Source organism: Cinclus cinclus, chromosome 19 (genome assembly GCF_963662255.1).
Source record: "Cinclus cinclus chromosome 19, bCinCin1.1, whole genome shotgun sequence".
Classification (NCBI taxonomy): domain Eukaryota; kingdom Metazoa; phylum Chordata; class Aves; order Passeriformes; family Cinclidae; genus Cinclus; species Cinclus cinclus.
Genome location: NC_085064.1, coordinates 12,159,483 through 12,181,095, shown reverse-complemented (window position 1 = coordinate 12,181,095; position 21,613 = coordinate 12,159,483).

Genomic DNA, 21,613 nt, shown 5'->3' with positions numbered 1-21,613 from the left:
CCATGTTGTCAGAGTCCATCCGTGGCCCTTTTGCGCCCCCTGGTGTCACAATGGATTCTTAGATTGTTAGCCTGCATTGGGTCACAATGGTTCCTTGCTTCTCTTAACCTCTGTGGTGTCACAATGCATCCCATGCCCTTTTAGGCCACTTGATGTCACAATGAATCATTTGATTCTTGGCCTCCATGGTGGCGTAATTGTACCAGGTTTTCATTGGGCCCCATGCTTTCACAATACATCCCTGCCCCTTTTAGGCCCATTGGTGTCAAAAGGGATTATTAGATTGTTAGCCTCCATTGGGTCACAATGGATCCTTGCCTCTCTTAACCCCTGTGCTGTCACAATGCATCCCATGCCCTTTTAGGCCACTTGATGTCACAATGAATCATTTGATTCTTGGCCTCCATGGTGCCATAATAGATCCTTGCTTCTATTGGTCCCCGTGCTGTAACAATCCATCCCTGGCCCTTTTTATACCCCCTGGTGCCACAAGGGATCATTAGATTGTTAGCCTGCATTGGATCACAATGATTCCTTGCTTCTCTTAACCTCTGTGGTGTCACAATGCATCCCATGCCCTTTTAGGCCACTTGATGTCACAATGAATCATTTGATTCTTGGCCTCCATGGTGTCATAATGCTTCCTTGTTTCTATTGGGCTCCATGCTGTCACAATTCATCCCTGGACCTTTTACGCCCCCTGGTGTCAAATGGGATTCTTAGATTGTTAGCCTGCATTGGGTCACAATGGCTCCTTGCTTCTCTTAACCCCTGTGGTGTCACAATGCATCCCATGCCCTTTTAGGCCACTTGATGTCACAATGAATCATTTGATTCTTGGCCTCCATGGTGTCATAATGGTTCCTTGTTTTTATTGGGCCCCATGCTGTCACAATTCATCCCTGGCCCTATTCCCCCCCCTGGTGTCAAATGGGATCCTGGGATTATTAGCCTCCATTGGGTCACAATGGATCCTTGCTTCTCTTAACCCCTGTGCTGTCACAATGCATCCCATGCCCTTTTAGGCCACTTGATGTCACAATGAACCATTTGATTCTTGGCCTTCATGGTGTCATAATGGTTCCTTGCTTCTATAGGTCCCCATGCTGTCAGAGTTCATCCGTGGTCCTTTTCCGCCCCCTGGTGTCAAAAGGGATTCTTAGATTGTTAGGCAGCATTGGATCACAATGGTTCCTTGCTTCTCTTAACCTCTGTGGTGTCACAATGCATCCCATGCCCTTTTAGGCCACTTGATGTCACAATGAATCATTTGATTCTTGGCCTCCCCGGTGGCGTAATTGTACCAGGTTTTCATTGGGCCCCATGCTTTCACAATACATCCCTGCCCCTTTTAGGCCCATTGGTGTCAAAAGGGATCATTAGATTGTTAGCCTCCTTTGGGTCACAATGGATCCTTGCTTCTCTTAACGCCTGTGCTGTCACAATGCATCCCATGCCCTTTTCGGCCACTTGATGTCACAATGAATTATTTGATTCTTGGCCTCCATGGTGGCATAATAGATCCTTGCTTCTATTGGTCCCCGTGCTGTAACAATCCATCCCTGGCCCTTTTAGGCCCATTGGTGTCACTAGGGATCATTAGATTGTTAGCCTGCAATGGGTCACAATGGTTCCTTGCTTCTCTTAACCTCTGTGGTGTGACAATGCATCCCATGCCCTTTTAGGCCACTTGATGTCACAATGAATCATTTGATTCTTGGCCTCCATGGTGTCATAATGGTTCCTTGTTTCTATTGGGCCCCATGCTGTCACAATTCATCCCTGGCCCTTTTAATACCCCCTGGTGCCACAAGGGATCATTAGATTGTTAGCCTGCATTGGGTCACAATGGTTCCTTGCTTCTCTTAACCCCTGTGCTGTCACAATGCATCCCATGCCCTTTTAGGCCACTTGATGTCACAATGAATCATTTGATTCTTGGCCTCCACGGTGGCATAATAGATCCTTGCTTCTATTGGTCCCCGTGCTGTAACAATCCATCCCTGGCCCTTTTTATATCCCCTGGTGCCACAAGGGATCATTAGATTGTTAGCCTGCATTGGGTCACAATGGTTCCTTGCTTCTCTTAACCTCTGTGGTGTCACAATGCATTCCAAGCCCTTTTAGGCCACTTGGTCTTACAATGAACCATTTGATTCTTGGCCTTCATGGTGTCATAATGGTTCCTTGCTTCTATAGCTCCCCATGCTGTCAGAGTTCATCCGTGGTCCTTTTGCGCCCCCTGGTGTCAAAAGGGATTCTTAGATTGTTAGCCTACATTGGGTCACAATGGTTCCTTGCTTCTCTTAACCCCTGTGGTGTCACAATGCATCCCATGCCCTTTTAGGCCACTTGATGTCACAATGAATCATTTGATTCTTGGCCTCCATGGTGGCGTAATTGTACCAGGTTTTAATTGGGCCCCATACTTTCACAATACATCCCTGCCCCTTTTAGGCCCATTGGTGTCAAAAGGGATCATTAGATTGTTAGCCTGCATTGGGTCACAATGGATCCTTGCTTCTCTTAACCTCTGTGGTGTCACAATGCATCCCATGCCCTTTTAGGCCACTTGATGTCACAATGAATCATTTGATTCTTGGCCTCCATGGTGGCATAATAGATCCTTGCTTCTATTGGTCCCCGTGCTGTAACAATCCATCCCTGGCCCTTTTTATACCCCCTGGTGCCACAAGGGATCATTAGATTGTTAGCCTGCATTGGGTCACAATGGTTCCTTGCTTCTCTTAACCTCTGTGCTGTCACAATGCATCCCATGCCCTTTTAGGCCACTTGATGTCACAATGAATCATTTGATTCTTGGCCTCCATGGTGGCATAATAGATCCTTGCTTCTATTGGTCCCCGTGTTGTAACAATTCATCCCTGGCCCTTTTAGGCCCATTGGTGTCACAAGGGAACATTAGATTGTTAGCCTGCATTGGGTCACAATGGTTCCTTGCTTCTCTTAACCTCTGTGGTGTCACAATGCATCCCATGCCCTTTTAGGCCACTTGATGTCACAATGAATCATTTGATTCTTGGCCTCCATGGTGGCATAATAGATCCTTGCTTCTATTGGTCCCCGTGCTGTAACAATCCATCCCTGGCCCTTTTTATACCCCCCGGTGCCACAAGGGATCATTAGATTGTTAGCCTGCATTGGGTCACAATGGTTCCTTGCTTCTCTTAACCTCTGTGCTGTCACAATGCATTCCAAGCCCTTTTAGGCCGCTTGATGTCACAATGAACCATTTGATTCTTGGCCTTCATGGTGTCATAATGGTTCCTTGCTTCTATAGGTCCCCATGTTGTCAGAGTCCATCCGTGGTCCTTTTGCGCCCCCTGGTGTCACAATGGATTCTTAGATTGTTAGCCTGCATTGGGTCACAATGGTTCCTTGCTTCTCTTAACCTCTGTGGTGTCACAATGCATCCCATGCCCTTTTAGGCCACTTGATGTCACAATGAATCATTTGATTCTTGGCCTCCATGGTGGCGTAATTGTACCAGGTTTTCATTGGGCCCCATGCTTTCACAATACATCCCTGCCCCTTTTAGGCCCATTGGTGTCAAAAGGGATTATTAGATTGTTAGCCTCCATTGGGTCACAATGGATCCTTGCCTCTCTTAACCCCTGTGCTGTCACAATGCATCCCATGCCCTTTTAGGCCACTTGATGTCACAATGAATCATTTGATTCTTGGCCTCCATGGTGGCATAATAGATCCTTGCTTCTATTGGTCCCCGTGCTGTAACAATCCATCCCTGGCCCTTTTTATACCCCCTGGTGCCACAAGGGATCATTAGATTGTTAGCCTGCATTGGATCACAATGATTCCTTGCTTCTCTTAACCTCTGTGGTGTCACAATGCATCCCATGCCCTTTTAGGCCACTTGATGTCACAATGAATCATTTGATTCTTGGCCTCCATGGTGTCATAATGCTTCCTTGTTTCTATTGGGCTCCATGCTGTCACAATTCATCCCTGGACCTTTTACGCCCCCTGGTGTCAAATGGGATTCTTAGATTGTTAGCCTGCATTGGGTCACAATGGTTCCTTGCTTCTCTTAACCCCTGTGGTGTCACAATGCATCCCATGCCCTTTTAGGCCACTTGATGTCACAATGAATCATTTGATTCTTGGCCTCCATGGTGGCGTAATTGTACCAGGTTTTAATTGGGCCCCATACTTTCACAATACATCCCTGCCCCTTTTAGGCCCATTGGTGTCAAAAGGGATCATTAGATTGTTAGCCTCCATTGGGTCACAATGGATCCTTGCTTCTCTTAACCTCTGTGGTGTCACAATGCATCCCATGCCCTTTTAGGCCACTTGATGTCACAATGAATCATTTGATTCTTGGCCTCCACGGTGGCATAGTAGATCCTTGCTTCTATTGCTCCCCGTGCTGTAACAATCCATCCCTGGCCCTTTTTATACCCCCTGGTGCCACAAGGGATCATTAGATTGTTAGCCTGCATTGGGTCACAATGGTTCCTTGCTTCTCTTAACCTCTGTGCTGTCACAATGCATCCCATGCCCTTTTAGGCCACTTGATGTCACAATGAATCATTTGATTCTTGGCCTCCATGGTGGCATAATAGATCCTTGCTTCTATTGGTCCCCGTGTTGTAACAATTCATCCCTGGCCCTTTTAGGCCCATTGGTGTCACAAGGGATCATTAGATTGTTAGCCTGCATTGGGTCACAATGGTTCCTTGCTTCTCTTAACCTCTGTGGTGTCACAATGCATCCCATGCCCTTTTAGGCCACTTGATGTCACAATGAATCATTTGATTCTTGGCCTCCATGGTGGCATAATAGATCCTTGCTTCTATTGGTCCCCGTGCTGTAACAATCCATCCCTGGCCCTTTTTATACCCCCCGGTGCCACAAGGGATCATTAGATTGTTAGCCTGCATTGGGTCACAATGGTTCCTTGCTTCTCTTAACCTCTGTGCTGTCACAATGCATTCCAAGCCCTTTTAGGCCACTTGATGTCACAATGAACCATTTGATTCTTGGCCTTCATGGTGTCATAATGGTTCCTTGCTTCTATAGGTCCCCATGTTGTCAGAGTCCATCCGTGGCCCTTTTGCGCCCCCTGGTGTCACAATGGATTCTTAGATTGTTAGCCTGCATTGGGTCACAATGGTTCCTTGCTTCTCTTAACCTCTGTGGTGTCACAATGCATCCCATGCCCTTTTAGGCCACTTGATGTCACAATGAATCATTTGATTCTTGGCCTCCATGGTGGCGTAATTGTACCAGGTTTTCATTGGGCCCCATGCTTTCACAATACATCCCTGCCCCTTTTAGGCCCATTGGTGTCAAAAGGGATTATTAGATTGTTAGCCTCCATTGGGTCACAATGGATCCTTGCCTCTCTTAACCCCTGTGCTGTCACAATGCATCCCATGCCCTTTTAGGCCACTTGATGTCACAATGAACCATTTGATTCTTGGCCTTCATGGTGTCATAATGGTTCCTTGCTTCTATAGGTCCCCGTGCTGTCAGAGTTCATCCGTGGTCCTTTTGCGCCCCCTGGTGTCAAAAGGGATTCTTAGATTGTTAGGCAGCATTGGATCACAATGGTTCCTTGCTTCTCTTAACCCCTGTGGTGTCACAATGCATCCCATGCCCTTTTAGGCCACTTGATGTCACAATGAATCATTTGATTCTTGGCCTCCATGGTGGCGTAATTGTACCAGGTTTTCATTGGGCCCCATGCTTTCACAATACATCCCTGCCCCTTTTAGGCCCATTGGTGTCAAAAGGGATCATTAGATTGTTAGCCTCCATTGGGTCACAATGATTCCTTGCTTCTCTTAACGCCTGTGCTGTCGCAATGCATCCCATGCCGTTTTCGGCCACTTGATGTCACAATGAATTATTTGATTCTTGGCCTCCATGGTGGCATAATAGATCCTTGCTTCTATTGGTCCCCGTGCTGTAACAATCCATCCCTGGCCCTTTTAGGCCCATTGGTGTCACTAGGGATCATTAGATTGTTAGCCTGCAATGGGTCACAATGGTTCCTTGCTTCTCTTAACCTCTGTGGTGTGACAATGCATCCCATGCCCTTTTAGGCCACTTGATGTCACAATGAATCATTTGATTCTTGGCCTCCATGGTGTCATAATGGTTCCTTGTTTCTATTGGGCCCCATGCTGTCACAATTCATCCCTGGCCCTTTTAATACCCCCTGGTGCCACAAGGGATCATTAGATTGTTAGCCTGCATTGGGTCACAATGGTTCCTTGCTTCTCTTAACCCCTGTGCTGTCACAATGCATCCCATGCCCTTTTAGGCCACTTGATGTCACAATGAATCATTTGATTCTTGGCCTCCACGGTGGCATAATAGATCCTTGCTTCTATTGGTCCCCGTGCTGTAACAATCCATCCCTGGCCCTTTTTATATCCCCTGGTGCCACAAGGGATCATTAGATTGTTAGCCTGCATTGGGTCACAATGGTTCCTTGCTTCTCTTAACCTCTGTGGTGTCACAATGCATTCCAAGCCCTTTTAGGCCACTTGGTCTTACAATGAACCATTTGATTCTTGGCCTTCATGGTGTCATAATGGTTCCTTGCTTCTATAGCTCCCCATGCTGTCAGAGTTCATCCGTGGTCCTTTTGCGCCCCCTGGTGTCAAAAGGGATTCTTAGATTGTTAGCCTACATTGGGTCACAATGGTTCCTTGCTTCTCTTAACCCCTGTGGTGTCACAATGCATCCCATGCCCTTTTAGGCCACTTGATGTCACAATGAATCATTTGATTCTTGGCCTCCATGGTGGCGTAATTGTACCAGGTTTTAATTGGGCCCCATACTTTCACAATACATCCCTGCCCCTTTTAGGCCCATTGGTGTCAAAAGGGATCATTAGATTGTTAGCCTGCATTGGGTCACAATGGATCCTTGCTTCTCTTAACCTCTGTGGTGTCACAATGCATCCCATGCCCTTTTAGGCCACTTGATGTCACAATGAATCATTTGATTCTTGGCCTCCATGGTGGCATAATAGATCCTTGCTTCTATTGGTCCCCGTGCTGTAACAATCCATCCCTGGCCCTTTTTATACCCCCTGGTGCCACAAGGGATCATTAGATTGTTAGCCTGCATTGGGTCACAATGGTTCCTTGCTTCTCTTAACCTCTGTGCTGTCACAATGCATCCCATGCCCTTTTAGGCCACTTGATGTCACAATGAATCATTTGATTCTTGGCCTCCATGGTGGCATAATAGATCCTTGCTTCTATTGGTCCCCGTGTTGTAACAATTCATCCCTGGCCCTTTTAGGCCCATTGGTGTCACAAGGGAACATTAGATTGTTAGCCTGCATTGGGTCACAATGGTTCCTTGCTTCTCTTAACCTCTGTGGTGTCACAATGCATCCCATGCCCTTTTAGGCCACTTGATGTCACAATGAATCATTTGATTCTTGGCCTCCATGGTGGCATAATAGATCCTTGCTTCTATTGGTCCCCGTGCTGTAACAATCCATCCCTGGCCCTTTTTATACCCCCCGGTGCCACAAGGGATCATTAGATTGTTAGCCTGCATTGGGTCACAATGGTTCCTTGCTTCTCTTAACCTCTGTGCTGTCACAATGCATTCCAAGCCCTTTTAGGCCGCTTGATGTCACAATGAACCATTTGATTCTTGGCCTTCATGGTGTCATAATGGTTCCTTGCTTCTATAGGTCCCCATGTTGTCAGAGTCCATCCGTGGCCCTTTTGCGCCCCCTGGTGTCACAATGGATTCTTAGATTGTTAGCCTGCATTGGGTCACAATGGTTCCTTGCTTCTCTTAACCTCTGTGGTGTCACAATGCATCCCATGCCCTTTTAGGCCACTTGATGTCACAATGAATCATTTGATTCTTGGCCTCCATGGTGGCGTAATTGTACCAGGTTTTCATTGGGCCCCATGCTTTCACAATACATCCCTGCCCCTTTTAGGCCCATTGGTGTCAAAAGGGATTATTAGATTGTTAGCCTCCATTGGGTCACAATGGATCCTTGCCTCTCTTAACCCCTGTGCTGTCACAATGCATCCCATGCCCTTTTAGGCCACTTGATGTCACAATGAATCATTTGATTCTTGGCCTCCATGGTGGCATAATAGATCCTTGCTTCTATTGGTCCCCGTGCTGTAACAATCCATCCCTGGCCCTTTTTATACCCCCTGGTGCCACAAGGGATCATTAGATTGTTAGCCTGCATTGGATCACAATGATTCCTTGCTTCTCTTAACCTCTGTGGTGTCACAATGCATCCCATGCCCTTTTAGGCCACTTGATGTCACAATGAATCATTTGATTCTTGGCCTCCATGGTGTCATAATGCTTCCTTGTTTCTATTGGGCTCCATGCTGTCACAATTCATCCCTGGACCTTTTACGCCCCCTGGTGTCAAATGGGATTCTTAGATTGTTAGCCTGCATTGGGTCACAATGGTTCCTTGCTTCTCTTAACCCCTGTGGTGTCACAATGCATCCCATGCCCTTTTAGGCCACTTGATGTCACAATGAATCATTTGATTCTTGGCCTCCATGGTGGCGTAATTGTACCAGGTTTTAATTGGGCCCCATACTTTCACAATACATCCCTGCCCCTTTTAGGCCCATTGGTGTCAAAAGGGATCATTAGATTGTTAGCCTCCATTGGGTCACAATGGATCCTTGCTTCTCTTAACCTCTGTGGTGTCACAATGCATCCCATGCCCTTTTAGGCCACTTGATGTCACAATGAATCATTTGATTCTTGGCCTCCACGGTGGCATAGTAGATCCTTGCTTCTATTGCTCCCCGTGCTGTAACAATCCATCCCTGGCCCTTTTTATACCCCCTGGTGCCACAAGGGATCATTAGATTGTTAGCCTGCATTGGGTCACAATGGTTCCTTGCTTCTCTTAACCTCTGTGCTGTCACAATGCATCCCATGCCCTTTTAGGCCACTTGATGTCACAATGAATCATTTGATTCTTGGCCTCCATGGTGGCATAATAGATCCTTGCTTCTATTGGTCCCCGTGTTGTAACAATTCATCCCTGGCCCTTTTAGGCCCATTGGTGTCACAAGGGATCATTAGATTGTTAGCCTGCATTGGGTCACAATGGTTCCTTGCTTCTCTTAACCTCTGTGGTGTCACAATGCATCCCATGCCCTTTTAGGCCACTTGATGTCACAATGAATCATTTGATTCTTGGCCTCCATGGTGGCATAATAGATCCTTGCTTCTATTGGTCCCCGTGCTGTAACAATCCATCCCTGGCCCTTTTTATACCCCCCGGTGCCACAAGGGATCATTAGATTGTTAGCCTGCATTGGGTCACAATGGTTCCTTGCTTCTCTTAACCTCTGTGCTGTCACAATGCATTCCAAGCCCTTTTAGGCCACTTGATGTCACAATGAACCATTTGATTCTTGGCCTTCATGGTGTCATAATGGTTCCTTGCTTCTATAGGTCCCCATGTTGTCAGAGTCCATCCGTGGCCCTTTTGCGCCCCCTGGTGTCACAATGGATTCTTAGATTGTTAGCCTGCATTGGGTCACAATGGTTCCTTGCTTCTCTTAACCTCTGTGGTGTCACAATGCATCCCATGCCCTTTTAGGCCACTTGATGTCACAATGAATCATTTGATTCTTGGCCTCCATGGTGGCGTAATTGTACCAGGTTTTCATTGGGCCCCATGCTTTCACAATACATCCCTGCCCCTTTTAGGCCCATTGGTGTCAAAAGGGATTATTAGATTGTTAGCCTCCATTGGGTCACAATGGATCCTTGCCTCTCTTAACCCCTGTGCTGTCACAATGCATCCCATGCCCTTTTAGGCCACTTGATGTCACAATGAACCATTTGATTCTTGGCCTTCATGGTGTCATAATGGTTCCTTGCTTCTATAGGTCCCCGTGCTGTCAGAGTTCATCCGTGGTCCTTTTGCGCCCCCTGGTGTCAAAAGGGATTCTTAGATTGTTAGGCAGCATTGGATCACAATGGTTCCTTGCTTCTCTTAACCCCTGTGGTGTCACAATGCATCCCATGCCCTTTTAGGCCACTTGATGTCACAATGAATCATTTGATTCTTGGCCTCCATGGTGGCGTAATTGTACCAGGTTTTCATTGGGCCCCATGCTTTCACAATACATCCCTGCCCCTTTTAGGCCCATTGGTGTCAAAAGGGATCATTAGATTGTTAGCCTCCATTGGGTCACAATGATTCCTTGCTTCTCTTAACGCCTGTGCTGTCGCAATGCATCCCATGCCGTTTTCGGCCACTTGATGTCACAATGAATTATTTGATTCTTGGCCTCCATGGTGGCATAATAGATCCTTGCTTCTATTGGTCCCCGTGCTGTAACAATCCATCCCTGGCCCTTTTAGGCCCATTGGTGTCACTAGGGATCATTAGATTGTTAGCCTGCAATGGGTCACAATGGTTCCTTGCTTCTCTTAACCTCTGTGGTGTGACAATGCATCCCATGCCCTTTTAGGCCACTTGATGTCACAATGAATCATTTGATTCTTGGCCTCCATGGTGTCATAATGGTTCCTTGTTTCTATTGGGCCCCATGCTGTCACAATTCATCCCTGGCCCTTTTAATACCCCCTGGTGCCACAAGGGATCATTAGATTGTTAGCCTGCATTGGGTCACAATGGTTCCTTGCTTCTCTTAACCCCTGTGCTGTCACAATGCATCCCATGCCCTTTTAGGCCACTTGATGTCACAATGAATCATTTGATTCTTGGCCTCCACGGTGGCATAATAAATCCTTGCTTCTATTGGTCCCCGTGCTGTAACAATGCATCCCTGGCCCTTTTTATACCCCCTGGTACCACAAGGGATCATTAGATTGTTAGCCTGCATTGGGTCACAATGGTTCCTTGCTTCTCTTAACCTCTGTGGTGTCACAATGCATTCCAAGCCCTTTTAGGCCACTTGGTCTTTCAATGAACCATTTGATTCTTGGCCTTCATGGTGTCATAATGGTTCCTTGCTTCTATAGCTCCCCATGCTGTCAGAGTTCATCCGTGGTCCTTTTGCGCCCCCTGGTGTCAAAAGGGATTCTTAGATTGTTAGCCTACATTGGGTCACAATGGTTCCTTGCTTCTCTTAACCCCTGTGGTGTCACAATGCATCCCATGCCCTTTTAGGCCACTTGATATCACAATGAATCATTTGATTCTTGGCCTCCATGGTGGCGTAATTGTACCAGGTTTTAATTGGGCCCCATACTTTCACAATACATCCCTGCCCCTTTTAGGCCCATTGGTGTCAAAAGGGATCATTAGATTGTTAGCCTCCATTGGGTCACAATGGATCCTTGCTTCTCTTAACCTCTGTGGTGTCACAATGCATCCCATGCCCTTTTAGGCCACTTGATGTCACAATGAATCATTTGATTCTTGGCCTCCACGGTGGCATAGTAGATCCTTGCTTCTATTGCTCCCCGTGCTGTAACAATCCATCCCTGGCCCTTTTTATACCCCCTGGTGCCACAAGGGATCATTAGATTGTTAGCCTGCATTGGGTCACAATGGTTCCTTGCTTCTCTTAACCTCTGTGCTGTCACAATGCATCCCATGCCCTTTTAGGCCACTTGATGTCACAATGAATCATTTGATTCTTGGCCTCCATGGTGGCATAATAGATCCTTGCTTCTATTGGTCCCCGTGTTGTAACAATTCATCCCTGCCCCTTTTAGGCCCATTGCTGTCACAAGGGATCATTAGATTGTTAGCCTGCATTGGGTCACAATGGTTCCTTGCTTCTCTTAACCTCTGTGGTGTCACAATGCATCCCATGCCCTTTTAGGCCACTTGATGTCACAATGAATCATTTGATTCTTGGCCTCCATGGTGGCATAATAGATCCTTGCTTCTATTGGTCCCCGTGCTGTAACAATCCATCCCTGGCCCTTTTTATACCCCCCGGTGCCACAAGGGATCATTAGATTGTTAGCCTGCATTGGGTCACAATGGTTCCTTGCTTCTCTTAACCTCTGTGCTGTCACAATGCATTCCAAGCCCTTTTAGGCCACTTGATGTCACAATGAACCATTTGATTCTTGGCCTTCATGGTGTCATAATGGTTCCTTGCTTCTATAGGTCCCCATGTTGTCAGAGTCCATCCGTGGCCCTTTTGCGCCCCCTGGTGTCACAATGGATTCTTAGATTGTTAGCCTGCATTGGGTCACAATGGTTCCTTGCTTCTCTTAACCTCTGTGGTGTCACAATGCATCCCATGCCCTTTTAGGCCACTTGATGTCACAATGAATCATTTGATTCTTGGCCTCCATGGTGGCGTAATTGTACCAGGTTTTCATTGGGCCCCATGCTTTCACAATACATCCCTGCCCCTTTTAGGCCCATTGGTGTCAAAAGGGATTATTAGATTGTTAGCCTCCATTGGGTCACAATGGATCCTTGCCTCTCTTAACCCCTGTGCTGTCACAATGCATCCCATGCCCTTTTAGGCCACTTGATGTCACAATGAATCATTTGATTCTTGGCCTCCATGGTGGCATAATAGATCCTTGCTTCTATTGGTCCCCGTGCTGTAACAATCCATCCCTGGCCCTTTTTATACCCCCTGGTGCCACAAGGGATCATTAGATTGTTAGCCTGCATTGGATCACAATGATTCCTTGCTTCTCTTAACCTCTGTGGTGTCACAATGCATCCCATGCCCTTTTAGGCCACTTGATGTCACAATGAATCATTTGATTCTTGGCCTCCATGGTGTCATAATGCTTCCTTGTTTCTATTGGGCTCCATGCTGTCACAATTCATCCCTGGACCTTTTACGCCCCCTGGTGTCAAATGGGATTCTTAGATTGTTAGCCTGCATTGGGTCACAATGGTTCCTTGCTTCTCTTAACCCCTGTGCTGTCACAATGCATCCCATGCCCTTTTAGGCCACTTGATGTCACAATGAATCATTTGATTCTTGGCCTCCATGGTGTCATAATGGTTCCTTGTTTCTATTGGGCCCCATGCTGTCACAATTCATCCCTGGCCCTATTCCCCCCCCTGGTGTCAAATGGGATCCTGGGATTATTAGCCTCCATTGGGTCACAATGGATCCTTGCTTCTCTTTACCCCTGTGCTGTCACAATGCATCCCATGCCCTTTTAGGCCACTTGATGTCACAATGAACCATTTGATTCTTGGCCTTCATGGTGTCATAATGGTTCCTTGCTTCTATAGCTCCCCATGCTGTCAGAGTTCATCCGTGGTCCTTTTGCGCCACCTGGTGTCAAAAGGGATTCTTAGATTGTTAGCCTGCATTGGGTCGCAATGGTTCCTTGCTTCTCTTAACCCCTGTGGTGTCACAATGCATCCCATGCCCTTTTAGGCCACTTGATGTCACAATGAATCATTTGATTCTTGGCCTCCATGGTGGCGTAATTGTACCAGGTTTTCACTGGGACCCCATGCTTTCACAATACATCCCTGCCCCTTTTAGGCCCATTGGTGTCACAAGGGATCATTAGATTGTTAGCCTCCATTGGGTCACAATGGATCCTTGCTTCTCTTAACCCCTCTGCTGTCACAATGCATCCCATGCCCTTTTAGGCCACTTGATGTCACAATGAATTATTTGATTCTTGGCCTCCATGGTGGCATAATGGTTCCTTGTTTCTATTGGGCCCCATGCTGTCACAATTCATCCCTGGCCCTTTTAATACCCCCTGGTGCCACAAGGGATCATTAGATTGTTAGCCTGCATTGGGTCACAATGGTTCCTTGCTTCTCTTAACCTCTGTGGAGTCACAATGCATTCCAAGCCCTTTTCGGCCACTTGATGTCACAATGAACCATTTGATTCTTGGCCTTCATGGTGTCATAATGGTTCCTTGCTTCTATAGGTCCCCATGGTGTCAGAGTCCATCCGTGGCCCTTTTGCGCCCCCTGGTGTCACAAGGGATTCTTAGATTGTTAGCCTGCATTGGGTCACAATGGTTCCTTGCTTCTCTTAACTCCTGTGGTGTCACAATGCATCCCATGCCCTTTTAGGCCACTTGATGTCACAATGAATCATTTGATTCTTGGCCTCCATGGTGGCATAATAGATCCTTGCTTCTATTGGTCCCCGTGTTGTAACAATTCATCCCTGCCCCTTTTAGGCCCATTGCTGTCACAAGGGATCATTAGATTGTTAGCCTGCATTGGGTCACAATGGTTCCTTGCTTCTCTTAACCTCTGTGGTGTCACAATGCATCCCATGCCCTTTTAGGCCACTTGATGTCACAATGAATCATTTGATTCTTGGCCTCCATGGTGGCATAATAGATCCTTGCTTCTATTGGTCCCCGTGCTGTAACAATCCATCCCTGGCCCTTTTTATACCCCCCGGTGCCACAAGGGATCATTAGATTGTTAGCCTGCATTGGGTCACAATGGTTCCTTGCTTCTCTTAACGTCTGTGCTGTCACAATGCATTCCAAGCCCTTTTAGGCCACTTGATGTCACAATGAACCATTTGATTCTTGGCCTTCATGGTGTCATAATGGTTCCTTGCTTCTATAGGTCCCCATGTTGTCAGAGTCCTTCCGTGGCCCTTTTGCGCCCCCTGGTGTCACAATGGATTCTTAGATTGTTAGCCTGCATTGGGTCACAATGGTTCCTTGCTTCTCTTAACCTCTGTGGTGTCACAATGCATCCCATGCCCTTTTAGGCCACTTGATGTCACAATGAATCATTTGATCCTTGGCCTCCATGGTGGCGTAATTGTACCAGGTTTTCATTGGGCCCCATGCTTTCACAATACATCCCTGCCCCTTTTAGGCCCATTGGTGTCAAAAGGGATTATTAGATTGTTAGCCTCCATTGGGTCACAATGGATCCTTGCCTCTCTTAACCCCTGTGCTGTCACAATGCATCCCATGCCCTTTTCGGCCACTTGATGTCACAATGAATCATTTGATTCTTGGCCTCCATGGTGGCATAATAGATCCTTGCTTCTATTGGTCCCCGTGCTGTAACAATCCATCCCTGGCCCTTTTTATACCCCCTGGTGCCACAAGGGATCATTAGATTGTTAGCCTGCATTGGATCACAATGATTCCTTGCTTCTCTTAACCTCTGTGGTGTCACAATGCATCCCATGCCCTTTTAGGCCACTTGATGTCACAATGAATCATTTGATTCTTGGCCTCCATGGTGTCATAATGCTTCCTTGTTTCTATTGGGCTCCATGCTGTCACAATTCATCCCTGGACCTTTTACGCCCCCTGGTGTCAAATGGGATTCTCAGATTGTTAGCCTGCATTGGGTCACAATGGTTCCTTGCTTCTCTTAACCCCTGTGGTGTCACAATGCATCCCATGCCCTTTTAGGCCACTTGATGTCACAATGAATCATTTGATTCTTGGCCTCCATGGTGTCATAATGGTTCCTTGTTTCTATTGGGCCCCATGCTGTCACAATTCATCCCTGGCCCTATTCCCCCCCCTGGTGTCAAATGGGATCCTGGGATTATTAGCCTCCATTGGGTCACAATGGATCCTTGCTTCTCTTTACCCCTGTGCTGTCACAATGCATCCCATGCCCTTTTAGGCCACTTGATGTCACAATGAACCATTTGATTCTTGGCCTTCATGGTGTCATAATGGTTCCTTGCTTCTATAGCTCCCCATGCTGTCAGAGTTCATCCGTGGTCCTTTTGCGCCCCCTGGTGTCAAAAGGGATTCTTAGATTGTTAGCCTGCATTGGGTCGCAATGGTTCCTTGCTTCTCTTAACCCCTGTGGTGTCACAATGCATCCCATGCCCTTTTAGGCCACTTGATGTCACAATGAATCATTTGATTCTTGGCCTCCATGGTGGCGTAATTGTACCAGGTTTTCACTGGGGCCCCATGCTTTCACAATACATCCCTGCCCCTTTTAGGCCCATTGGTGTCACAAGGGATCATTAGATTGTTAGCCTCCATTGGGTCACAATGGATCCTTACTTCTCTTAACCCCTGTGCTGTCACAATGCATCCCATGCCCTTTTAGGCCACTTGATGTCACAATGAATCATTTGATTCTTGGCCTCCATGGTGGCATAATAGATCCTTGCTTCTATTGGTCCCCGTGCTGTAACAATCCATCCCTGGCCCTTTTTATACCCCCTGGTGCCACAAGGGATCATTAGATTGTTAGCCTGCATTGGATCACAATGATTCCTTGCTTCTCTTAACCTCTGTGGTGTCACAATGCATCCCATGCCCTTTTAGGCCACTTGATGTCACAATGAATCATTTGATTCTTGGCCTCCATGGTGTCATAATGCTTCCTTGTTTCTATTGGGCTCCATGCTGTCACAATTCATCCCTGGACCTTTTACGCCCCCTGGTGTCAAATGGGATTCTTAGATTGTTAGCCTGCATTGGGTCACAATGGTTCCTTGCTTCTCTTAACCCCTGTGGTGTCACAATGCATCCCATGCCCTTTTAGGCCACTTGATGTCACAATGAATCATTTGATTCTTGGCCTCCATGGTGGCGTAATTGTACCAGGTTTTAATTGGGCCCCATACTTTCACAATACATCCCTGCCCCTTTTAGGCCCATTGGTGTCAAAAGGGATCATTAGATTGTTAGCCTCCATTGGGTCACAATGGATCCTTGCTTCTCTTAACCTCTGTGGTGTCACAATGCATCCCATGCCCTTTTAGGCCACTTGATGTCACAATGAATCATTTGATTCTTGGCCTCCACGGTGGCATAGTAGATCCTTGCTTCTATTGCTCCCCGTGCTGTAACAATCCATCCCTGGCCCTTTTTATACCCCCTGGTGCCACAAGGGATCATTAGATTGTTAGCCTGCATTGGGTCACAATGGTTCCTTGCTTCTCTTAACCTCTGTGCTGTCACAATGCATCCCATGCCCTTTTAGGCCACTTGATGTCACAATGAATCATTTGATTCTTGGCCTCCATGGTGGCATAATAGATCCTTGCTTCTATTGGTCCCCGTGTTGTAACAATTCATCCCTGGCCCTTTTAGGCCCATTGGTGTCACAAGGGATCATTAGATTGTTAGCCTGCATTGGGTCACAATGGTTCCTTGCTTCTCTTAACCTCTGTGGTGTCACAATGCATCCCATGCCCTTTTAGGCCACTTGATGTCACAATGAATCATTTGATTCTTGGCCTCCATGGTGGCATAATAGATCCTTGCTTCTATTGGTCCCCGTGCTGTAACAATCCATCCCTGGCCCTTTTTATACCCCCCGGTGCCACAAGGGATCATTAGATTGTTAGCCTGCATTGGGTCACAATGGTTCCTTGCTTCTCTTAACCTCTGTGCTGTCACAATGCATTCCAAGCCCTTTTAGGCCACTTGATGTCACAATGAACCATTTGATTCTTGGCCTTCATGGTGTCATAATGGTTCCTTGCTTCTATAGGTCCCCATGTTGTCAGAGTCCATCCGTGGCCCTTTTGCGCCCCCTGGTGTCACAATGGATTCTTAGATTGTTAGCCTGCATTGGGTCACAATGGTTCCTTGCTTCTCTTAACCTCTGTGGTGTCACAATGCATCCCATGCCCTTTTAGGCCACTTGATGTCACAATGAATCATTTGATTCTTGGCCTCCATGGTGGCGTAATTGTACCAGGTTTTCATTGGGCCCCATGCTTTCACAATACATCCCTGCCCCTTTTAGGCCCATTGGTGTCAAAAGGGATTATTAGATTGTTAGCCTCCATTGGGTCACAATGGATCCTTGCCTCTCTTAACCCCTGTGCTGTCACAATGCATCCCATGCCCTTTTAGGCCACTTGATGTCACAATGAACCATTTGATTCTTGGCCTTCATGGTGTCATAATGGTTCCTTGCTTCTATAGGTCCCCGTGCTGTCAGAGTTCATCCGTGGTCCTTTTGCGCCCCCTGGTGTCAAAAGGGATTCTTAGATTGTTAGGCAGCATTGGATCACAATGGTTCCTTGCTTCTCTTAACCCCTGTGGTGTCACAATGCATCCCATGCCCTTTTAGGCCACTTGATGTCACAATGAATCATTTGATTCTTGGCCTCCATGGTGGCGTAATTGTACCAGGTTTTCATTGGGCCCCATGCTTTCACAATACATCCCTGCCCCTTTTAGGCCCATTGGTGTCAAAAGGGATCATTAGATTGTTAGCCTCCATTGGGTCACAATGATTCCTTGCTTCTCTTAACGCCTGTGCTGTCGCAATGCATCCCATGCCGTTTTCGGCCACTTGATGTCACAATGAATTATTTGATTCTTGGCCTCCATGGTGGCATAATAGATCCTTGCTTCTATTGGTCCCCGTGCTGTAACAATCCATCCCTGGCCCTTTTAGGCCCATTGGTGTCACTAGGGATCATTAGATTGTTAGCCTGCAATGGGTCACAATGGTTCCTTGCTTCTCTTAACCTCTGTGGTGTGACAATGCATCCCATGCCCTTTTAGGCCACTTGATGTCACAATGAATCATTTGATTCTTGGCCTCCATGGTGTCATAATGGTTCCTTGTTTCTATTGGGCCCCATGCTGTCACAATTCATCCCTGGCCCTTTTAATACCCCCTGGTGCCACAAGGGATCATTAGATTGTTAGCCTGCATTGGGTCACAATGGTTCCTTGCTTCTCTTAACCCCTGTGCTGTCACAATGCATCCCATGCCCTTTTAGGCCACTTGATGTCACAATGAATCATTTGATTCTTGGCCTCCACGGTGGCATAATAAATCCTTGCTTCTATTGGTCCCCGTGCTGTAACAATGCATCCCTGGCCCTTTTTATACCCCCTGGTACCACAAGGGATCATTAGATTGTTAGCCTGCATTGGGTCACAATGGTTCCTTGCTTCTCTTAACCTCTGTGGTGTCACAATGCATTCCAAGCCCTTTTAGGCCACTTGGTCTTTCAATGAACCATTTGATTCTTGGCCTTCATGGTGTCATAATGGTTCCTTGCTTCTATAGCTCCCCATGCTGTCAGAGTTCATCCGTGGTCCTTTTGCGCCCCCTGGTGTCAAAAGGGATTCTTAGATTGTTAGCCTACATTGGGTCACAATGGTTCCTTGCTTCTCTTAACCCCTGTGGTGTCACAATGCATCCCATGCCCTTTTAGGCCACTTGATATCACAATGAATCATTTGATTCTTGGCCTCCATGGTGGCGTAATTGTACCAGGTTTTAATTGGGCCCCATACTTTCACAATACATCCCTGCCCCTTTTAGGCCCATTGGTGTCAAAAGGGATCATTAGATTGTTAGCCTCCATTGGGTCACAATGGATCCTTGCTTCTCTTAACCTCTGTGGTGTCACAATGCATCCCATGCCCTTTTAGGCCACTTGATGTCACAATGAATCATTTGATTCTTGGCCTCCACGGTGGCATAGTAGATCCTTGCTTCTATTGCTCCCCGTGCTGTAACAATCCATCCCTGGCCCTTTTTATACCCCCTGGTGCCACAAGGGATCATTAGATTGTTAGCCTGCATTGGGTCACAATGGTTCCTTGCTTCTCTTAACCTCTGTGCTGTCACAATGCATCCCATGCCCTTTTAGGCCACTTGATGTCACAATGAATCATTTGATTCTTGGCCTCCATGGTGGCATAATAGATCCTTGCTTCTATTGGTCCCCGTGTTGTAACAATTCATCCCTGCCCCTTTTAGGCCCATTGCTGTCACAAGGGATCATTAGATTGTTAGCCTGCATTGGGTCACAATGGTTCCTTGCTTCTCTTAACCTCTGTGGTGTCACAATGCATCCCATGCCCTTTTAGGCCACTTGATGTCACAATGAATCATTTGATTCTTGGCCTCCATGGTGGCATAATAGATCCTTGCTTCTATTGGTCCCCGTGCTGTAACAATCCATCCCTGGCCCTTTTTATACCCCCCGGTGCCACAAGGGATCATTAGATTGTTAGCCTGCATTGGGTCACAATGGTTCCTTGCTTCTCTTAACCTCTGTGCTGTCACAATGCATTCCAAGCCCTTTTAGGCCACTTGATGTCACAATGAACCATTTGATTCTTGGCCTTCATGGTGTCATAATGGTTCCTTGCTTCTATAGGTCCCCATGTTGTCAGAGTCCATCCGTGGCCCTTTTGCGCCCCCTGGTGTCACAATGGATTCTTAGATTGTTAGCCTGCATTGGGTCACAATGGTTCCTTGCTTCTCTTAACCTCTGTGGTGTCACAATGCATCCCATGCCCTTTTAGGCCACTTGATGTCACAATGAATCATTTGATTCTTGGCCTCCATGGTGGCGTAATTGTACCAGGTTTTCATTGGGCCCCATGCTTTCACAATACATCCCTGCCCCTTTTAGGCCCATTGGTGTCAAAAGGGATTATTAGATTGTTAGCCTCCATTGGGTCACAATGGATCCTTGCCTCTCTTAACCCCTGTGCTGTCACAATGCATCCCATGCCCTTTTAGGCCACTTGATGTCACAATGAATCATTTGATTCTTGGCCTCCATGGTGGCATAATAGATCCTTGCTTCTATTGGTCCCCGTGCTGTAACAATCCATCCCTGGCCCTTTTTATACCCCCTGGTGCCACAAGGGATCATTAGATTGTTAGCCTGCATTGGATCACAATGATTCCTTGCTTCTCTTAACCTCTGTGGTGTCACAATGCATCCCATGCCCTTTTAGGCCACTTGATGTCACAATGAATCATTTGATTCTTGGCCTCCATGGTGTCATAATGCTTCCTTGTTTCTATTGGGCTCCATGCTGTCACAATTCATCCCTGGACCTTTTACGCCCCCTGGTGTCAAATGGGATTCTTAGATTGTTAGCCTGCATTGGGTCACAATGGTTCCTTGCTTCTCTTAACCCCTGTGCTGTCACAATGCATCCCATGCCCTTTTAGGCCACTTGATGTCACAATGAATCATTTGATTCTTGGCCTCCATGGTGTCATAATGGTTCCTTGTTTCTATTGGGCCCCATGCTGTCACAATTCATCCCTGGCCCTATTCCCCCCCCTGGTGTCAAATGGGATCCTGGGATTATTAGCCTCCATTGGGTCACAATGGATCCTTGCTTCTCTTTACCCCTGTGCTGTCACAATGCATCCCATGCCCTTTTAGGCCACTTGATGTCACAATGAACCATTTGATTCTTGGCCTTCATGGTGTCATAATGGTTCCTTGCTTCTATAGCTCCCCATGCTGTCAGAGTTCATCCGTGGTCCTTTTGCGCCACCTGGTGTCAAAAGGGATTCTTAGATTGTTAGCCTGCATTGGGTCGCAATGGTTCCTTGCTTCTCTTAACCCCTGTGGTGTCACAATGCATCCCATGCCCTTTTAGGCCACTTGATGTCACAATGAATCATTTGATTCTTGGCCTCCATGGTGGCGTAATTGTACCAGGTTTTCACTGGGACCCCATGCTTTCACAATACATCCCTGCCCCTTTTAGGCCCATTGGTGTCACAAGGGATCATTAGATTGTTAGCCTCCATTGGGTCACAATGGATCCTTGCTTCTCTTAACCCCTCTGCTGTCACAATGCATCCCATGCCCTTTTAGGCCACTTGATGTCACAATGAATTATTTGATTCTTGGCCTCCATGGTGGCATAATGGTTCCTTGTTTCTATTGGGCCCCATGCTGTCACAATTCAT